This window comes from Cibotium barometz, chromosome 22, assembly GCF_041138505.1.
Source record: "Cibotium barometz isolate CiBa-2024 chromosome 22, ASM4113850v1, whole genome shotgun sequence".
Taxonomy (NCBI): Eukaryota; Viridiplantae; Streptophyta; class Polypodiopsida; order Cyatheales; family Cibotiaceae; genus Cibotium; species Cibotium barometz.
In genome coordinates this window covers 15,990,265-15,996,572 of record NC_141067.1, presented here as the reverse complement: position 1 = coordinate 15,996,572, position 6,308 = coordinate 15,990,265, and the positions used below count along the sequence as shown (strand labels likewise).

Here is a 6,308-nt window from a genome sequence, read left to right as displayed (position 1 = left end):
TTCCAAGCAACAAGCAATGGAAATGTGAGAAGTGAAGGGGGTGGAGCTTCAAGGAACAATAATAATCGCAATGCATGAGATGTAGACCCCCCTCAATGTAGCCCCTAGCTCCATAGATTTTCATTACGCTTTATTTTGTATATGAGTGTTTTGGAATCATACACTTATTTAATTCTACCAAGTATTGTAATTGAATTTCAACATTCCTATAACCACATTAATTTTAATTGTCCTTTTCTTTGTCCTCCATGAGGATGAGTAGGACATGAAGTTTGCTAGTTTTATTGTGTTGACATTAAAAAGAAAAAAGAGCTGGGACAAACTAGAGAGTCATGTGCTGACTCTCCACTCCGCCCCAACTTTTTTTTAACTATGTAGTACATTAGCATCGCTCCTCTAGCAATGCAAATAGTAGCGATATTTTGCTACTCCACAGCACTATATTGTTGTCCAACATCGATATTATGCTGCAAAGCATCGAAAGATTGCTACTAAGAGCAAAACCGTTGCAACAAAAATCACAGCTTTTTTAATAGCAAATTGGGCCCGACATCACTGTACCCTTATAGTTATAAAAGCGCTGCTATTTTCACTGCTAAACCCTCGTTCTATTGTAGTGATGGATGCAAAATACATCAAGATTATCCATGGAAGAATGACCCTAGGGCTATTCAATGAGATTGAAAGAATGGCCCTAGGGCCATTCTAAAGCACACTACGGATGGTAGAATGGCCCTAGGACCAATCTTGCAAGCACGCCATGGATGGTGTACTTTAGGAAGCTCATAGGGCCATTATTGCAAGCACATTATACTTAAAACAATGGCCATAGGTCCATTCTTCTATGGACATTCTTGATGTATTTTATATCCATGTGTAAAGATTGGCTCTTCTAAAGTACACCATAGATGGAAATGGCCCTAGGGCCATTCTTTAAAGCACACAAAGGACATTAGATTGGCCCTAGGGCTATTCTAAAGCACACCATGACTAGTAGAATGGCCGTAGGATCAGTCTTGCAAACACACCATGGATGGTGTGCTTTAGAATGTACGTAGGGCTATTCCTTCAAACAGATTGTGCTTACAAGAATGGCCCTAGGGCCATTTTTCCATATGCAATCTTGATGTATTTTTAAAACGCACCCATATTCTGTTCTATGTTCTAACACAATATTTCTCAAATCATACAGAAAAAAAAATCACTCATACTTAAGAAAAAGAAGAGATTTTCAATAAAACATATTCGTTTACAAATCTAAATTAACAATCATATTCGTTAATACAAAAATCTAAAAATCATAGAGAGAATCACCAATAGGGCTTTTCTCTGACACCCGTCCACCCAACCACCACTCTGGACACCACGGCTATCCTGGGTATGCCTTTAGTAAATGTTGTCTACTCTGGGTTCTACCAAATGGCTCCGAGAGGACATAAATCACAATCTCTGTCCGACGTTCCCTGTCTAAGGATGAGTGGCCCGAATCTGAAAATCTCTCTCTCTACTCTACACAAAAAATCCTCAAGGCTCTCTGGAAGAAGCAAAAAAAAAAAGCCCACGTGAAATAAGTAGATTATCATGCACGCAATCTTCAAAGATAGAAAATCTCTTCCAAAAACATGCATTTGAACCAAACACTGGAAGGTGGTGTCCGATTCGTCTCGTGAATACCGGCCACCCCATGCGAAATCTATCAATTATCTGAAAACATACTTTATTCGTCTTGTGATGAACTAACTTTCTTGAATTCGTCTCTTTGAGAAATAAAGTTATCTACACCCTCTTGCGAGGATGTTACTAAAAATTAAGGGTCAATTTGGTATCCGAGTCTTGTTTCAGGCGCTCGTTTCGGTTATATTTACTATGTAAACCCCCATATGAGTTTCCTTTAGGCTAAACCACTCACTATGACCCTCTTCCACATTATCTAGCATGGTTAAGTATAGAATAGAAATCGCATACAAATGGCACCACAAAAAAGTCCCTAAATTGACATCTAAATTACTAAATTTGTGACCAAATTTAATCTTTTATGTCCTCTAAGTATTTCCTACTTTTCAAAATTAAATATAGATGCTAAAAATCGCCAAATCAAATGGACCCAAAAATATGTACATATGAGTACGTTACAATTTTCCATGGATATGTAAAGATTAGATATTCTAAAGCACATCATGGATCGAAGAATGACCCTCGGGCCATTCTTTCAACAAGCACAAAAGGGACTTGAGAATGGCCCCAAGGACATTTTAAATGCACACCATGCATGGTAGGATGTCCCTAAGGATCCTTCTTGCAAGCACAACAGGGTTTTAAAACTCTTTTTTAAATCAATTTAAAAAAAAAACTGGTAAGTCCATAAAGAAAAAGAGGTCATTTTATGCATGAAAAAATCACAGGTAAGATTTTTTGTAATACCCCTTGAACGCACATGATACATAGGGTAGAATAGAGTCGTTAACACATTATTTTTCAACATTGGATTTTTTCTAAAGTTGTTACGTAATATCAATCAATTTTCAAGAACTCAACTACCATTAAATTGAATATAAGCCAAAAGTCCAAACGTCCAATCTTGGACTTGAAAAACACACTAAAGGTTGTTCCCCCCCATAAAAGAGGAACAAGTCACATTATTTTACTAACATATCAAGGTAAGGAGATGCCATGGCCTTGGCCATCCATGAACGAATCTCAACCATTATTCTACCAACAACAAGAAGTCACATCCACTAACAAGTCAAGGTAAGGAGATCCCATGGCCTAGGCCAGCCAAGAACCAACATATCAATCAATTCAGTGGCTAAGATTTTAAAAATCTCAACCATTAAATCCAAGGACCAACACATCAATCAATTCTATGACTAAGATTTCCAAAAAAAAATTCAAGGCAAAAAGCCTAGATTTCAACGTTTTCTTTTTTTCAATCCTCAACTTGAAAAATATACTAAAGGTCGGCGAACAAATCAAGACAAGACACTGCAGTTCATGATCATTGTTAGAAAAAAGCACACTGATCTACTGTTGTCGGGCGGAACATGTCGAGCAATGGTAGTGTCACTACGATGAATGTTTATCGCACAACCCAATCAACTCTAGTTAACGCCTTGAGCAACGTCGTTCTACAAGGTGTTGAGGGAGTATATAATATCCCTTGATAGCTTGCAATCCACCTTCGTGATTGCTCATCCCAGGGAAGCATCCACAGCAGAGTTAGCTGCCATCATGGATGTCCACCTGCTAGTAGGCGTGATTTTCATAACAACGATTTTGTGGTTAGGTGGGAGTATAGTGTTGAGAAAGCTGAAGCAGCTTCCTCCAGGGCCCTGCCCTTTGCCCATAGTAGGAAACCTGCTGCACATGCTAGGTCCACTCCCGCATCGATCGCTTGCACAGCTTGCAAAGAGGTATGGTCCGCTAATGTATTTGAGATTGGGGTCTATGCCTGCTGTAGTGGTGTCCAGCCCAAAGCTAGCAAGGGAGCTCTTGCAAACACACGACAAGGTGTTTGCAAGCCGGCCGTCTTTCGAGAGTGCGAAGCGGCTAACTCACGGGGAGGAAAAGGGGGTTACAACAACGCCCTATGGTGCTGAGTGGAGAGAGATGAGGAGAGTGTACAGTTTGCAGCTCTTCACAGCCAAGCGGGTGCGAGAGTTTCAGCCAATAACGGCCCGCGAAATCAAGTTCATGCTGCAGGGCATCCACAAGTATACGGTCAGATCCTGCTCCATTGACCTTACCGCGTGCCTCGGAAACCTCCTTGAAAACATAACTTGCCTCATCCTTCTGGGCCAACGCCTCTCCGAGGTGTTTTCTCACATGGGCGAATTAAGCCTTAAGGGGCACCTCCACCAGGCCGCCGTTCTTTTCCAAACGCCTATCATCGGCGACTTCGTACCTTACCTTGGCTTACTCGATTACAAGGTAAAACGTTCCATGGATGAATGGCAGTCCGGCTGGGACAGTCTCCTAGAAGGGGTCCTGGACGAACGCGAGAGATCTGTTCGTGCAGCAGCCGCTTCGACGAATGGCCCTAAGGATTTCCTGGATGTGCTGCTGGCCAACGACTTGAGCAGAAATAAGGTCAAAACCATCATCCTGGTAAGCTCTCCAAGATGCCCATATAACAATCGCCGGCCGCTATCCTGCAGTATAGCCATGTGCAGTGTATAATTCCCTCTCTCTTCGATCTCCCTCCTATCTAATTGCATGCGAGCAATCATTAAGTGTTGTTCTATCTGCTGCAAGAAGAATTACAAGTAGAATATATCCATATAAAACTACGGATCTGCAGTAATTAGCACAATTAACCTTAGTCGCCAGCTGATGATGGTCAATATTATGCAGGAGCTGCTCGCTGGTGGGATAGACACCTCCGCTGTCACCCTGGATTGGGCGATGGCGGAGCTCCTAGCGAACCCGCACGTGTTAAGAAAGCTTCAAGAAGAGGTGGAGGGCGTGGTGGGACGTGAGAGAATGGTAGCAGAAGCAGACTTGCCTAGCCTGGTCTACACGAAAGCAGTAGTGAAAGAAACATTTCGCAAGCATCCGCCGCTGCCGCTTCTTGTTCCACACATGTCAACTCAATCCTGCAATGTGGTGGGCTACAGCTTGCCGCAGGGCACAAGGTTGCTTGTGAATGCATGGGCGATAGGGCGGGATCCCCAAATATGGGATGACCCCGAGAGGTTCTCACCGGACAGATTTCTTGAGACAGATTTAGATGTTCGTGGGCAGCATTTTGAGCTGCTTCCATTTGGATCAGGGAGGCGGAGTTGCCCGGGAATGCCTTTCGCAGTGCCCGTGGTTGAATTGGCCCTCTCAAATCTCGTCCATGCATTCCAATGGAGGCTTCCTCACGACGATCACACAATCGACATGTCAGAGAAATTCGGAGTAGTGGTCACTCGTGGCAGCCCACTCATGGCCACTGCTAGCTTACGGCTCCATGAATCAGTATACATGAAAGACTAGCTAGAAGGAACCTGAGCCCCCCCCCCCCCCCCCCCACCCCCATGAAACTCAAACTAGGTTGGATATTATAACTGCTGCTGGCTTTCAAAGTAATCAAAGGCTTTTAGATTGAATAATATGCCTCCTGGGCTGCAGTATCTGATCATCAGCAGTGGCGGTAGCACCCATGCCTCTGTACCAGGCAGGCAGTAGCTGGTACTGCGTTCTAGAATCTGTCAGATTGAAAATATGTATCCTATCATCAAATGTTCTATACAAAGAAATTATAGTTTCATGGCTTGTTAGCGTATTCATTCTCCTGCTACTTCCATTTTGCTGTCTTCAAAGAAATTGTTTCATGGCTGGATTCTTAAGGATGCTAGCAATTACACCGCGTTTAGTATTACAATTTTTTTGTGCTTTTACAAAGCTAGTTACAACTTGCTGCTGTTTATACCATATGCTTTTGCAGTTGTTCGTCGGTTTAATTACTGTCCTGTGGTCAATGTCTAGGGACATGCTACCAGCTGCATGGAGATGAACTAAGGGATATACTAGACACGCTATGCATTCAGCTGTTCAAGAGTGACTTAATATACGCTAAGGAATGAAAGAACCAAAAATAAATAAATGGAACAATTTCTCGCACTGGCAGACAAACGCAAAATGATGGTCCACGAGAATTCCAAAGCCATACTCAACAACGGGAAAAACCGTAGCTTAAGACACCACCTTCGTTTACCTTATGTTCCCTGATCGCTGGCTTCTCCCCCTCTCTCTCTCTCTCTCTCTCTCTCTATATGTGTATGTATGTATCTATCTACATACATCTGCACATGTATAAACGTCTAAACATCGTACTTGTTTTCAAACCTGTATGTGGAGGTTTGCAGATACATCATACTTGTTTTCAAACCCGTATCTGGAGGTTTGCAGATGTTTGCATATGCAGACGGTGGAATATGTATGATGTGCTCCAACTACTATTTTTAGGTGTTTTTTTTTAACGGCTGAAATTAAATGAATTTATCTATTATCTAATCGACTTCTTCCAAACACGACTCTCTGTTACACATGAGTCTCTCTCTCTCACTCTCTCTCGCACAACTTGGTGTGCGTGCGTACCTGCAGTTGTAGGTGTTGTGTCCCAGGAGCCTGGAGGTGACAGGTCATTGTGATCACAGTCAAGAAACTCTCCCGAGTCCCAACGACGCTCAACAAAGAGAAGATGATGATCGATTCATTGCTCTACAAGAGTTGCAGGAGGCTAATCGTGGTTAGGACTCATGTTCATTGCTACTAAGGCCATTGACTTTGATAATGATGATGATGCTCTTAATATTGAGCTCTTT

General features: G+C 42.5%; 1 pseudogene; it reads left to right on the top strand.

Annotated features, from left to right (window-relative positions):
• The first annotated feature begins 3,228 nt into the window (after window positions 1-3,228).
• LOC147626322 (cytochrome P450 CYP736A12 pseudogene) lies at window positions 3,229-4,977 on the top strand (annotated as a pseudogene).
• Window positions 4,978-6,308: the final 1,331 nt, after the last annotated feature.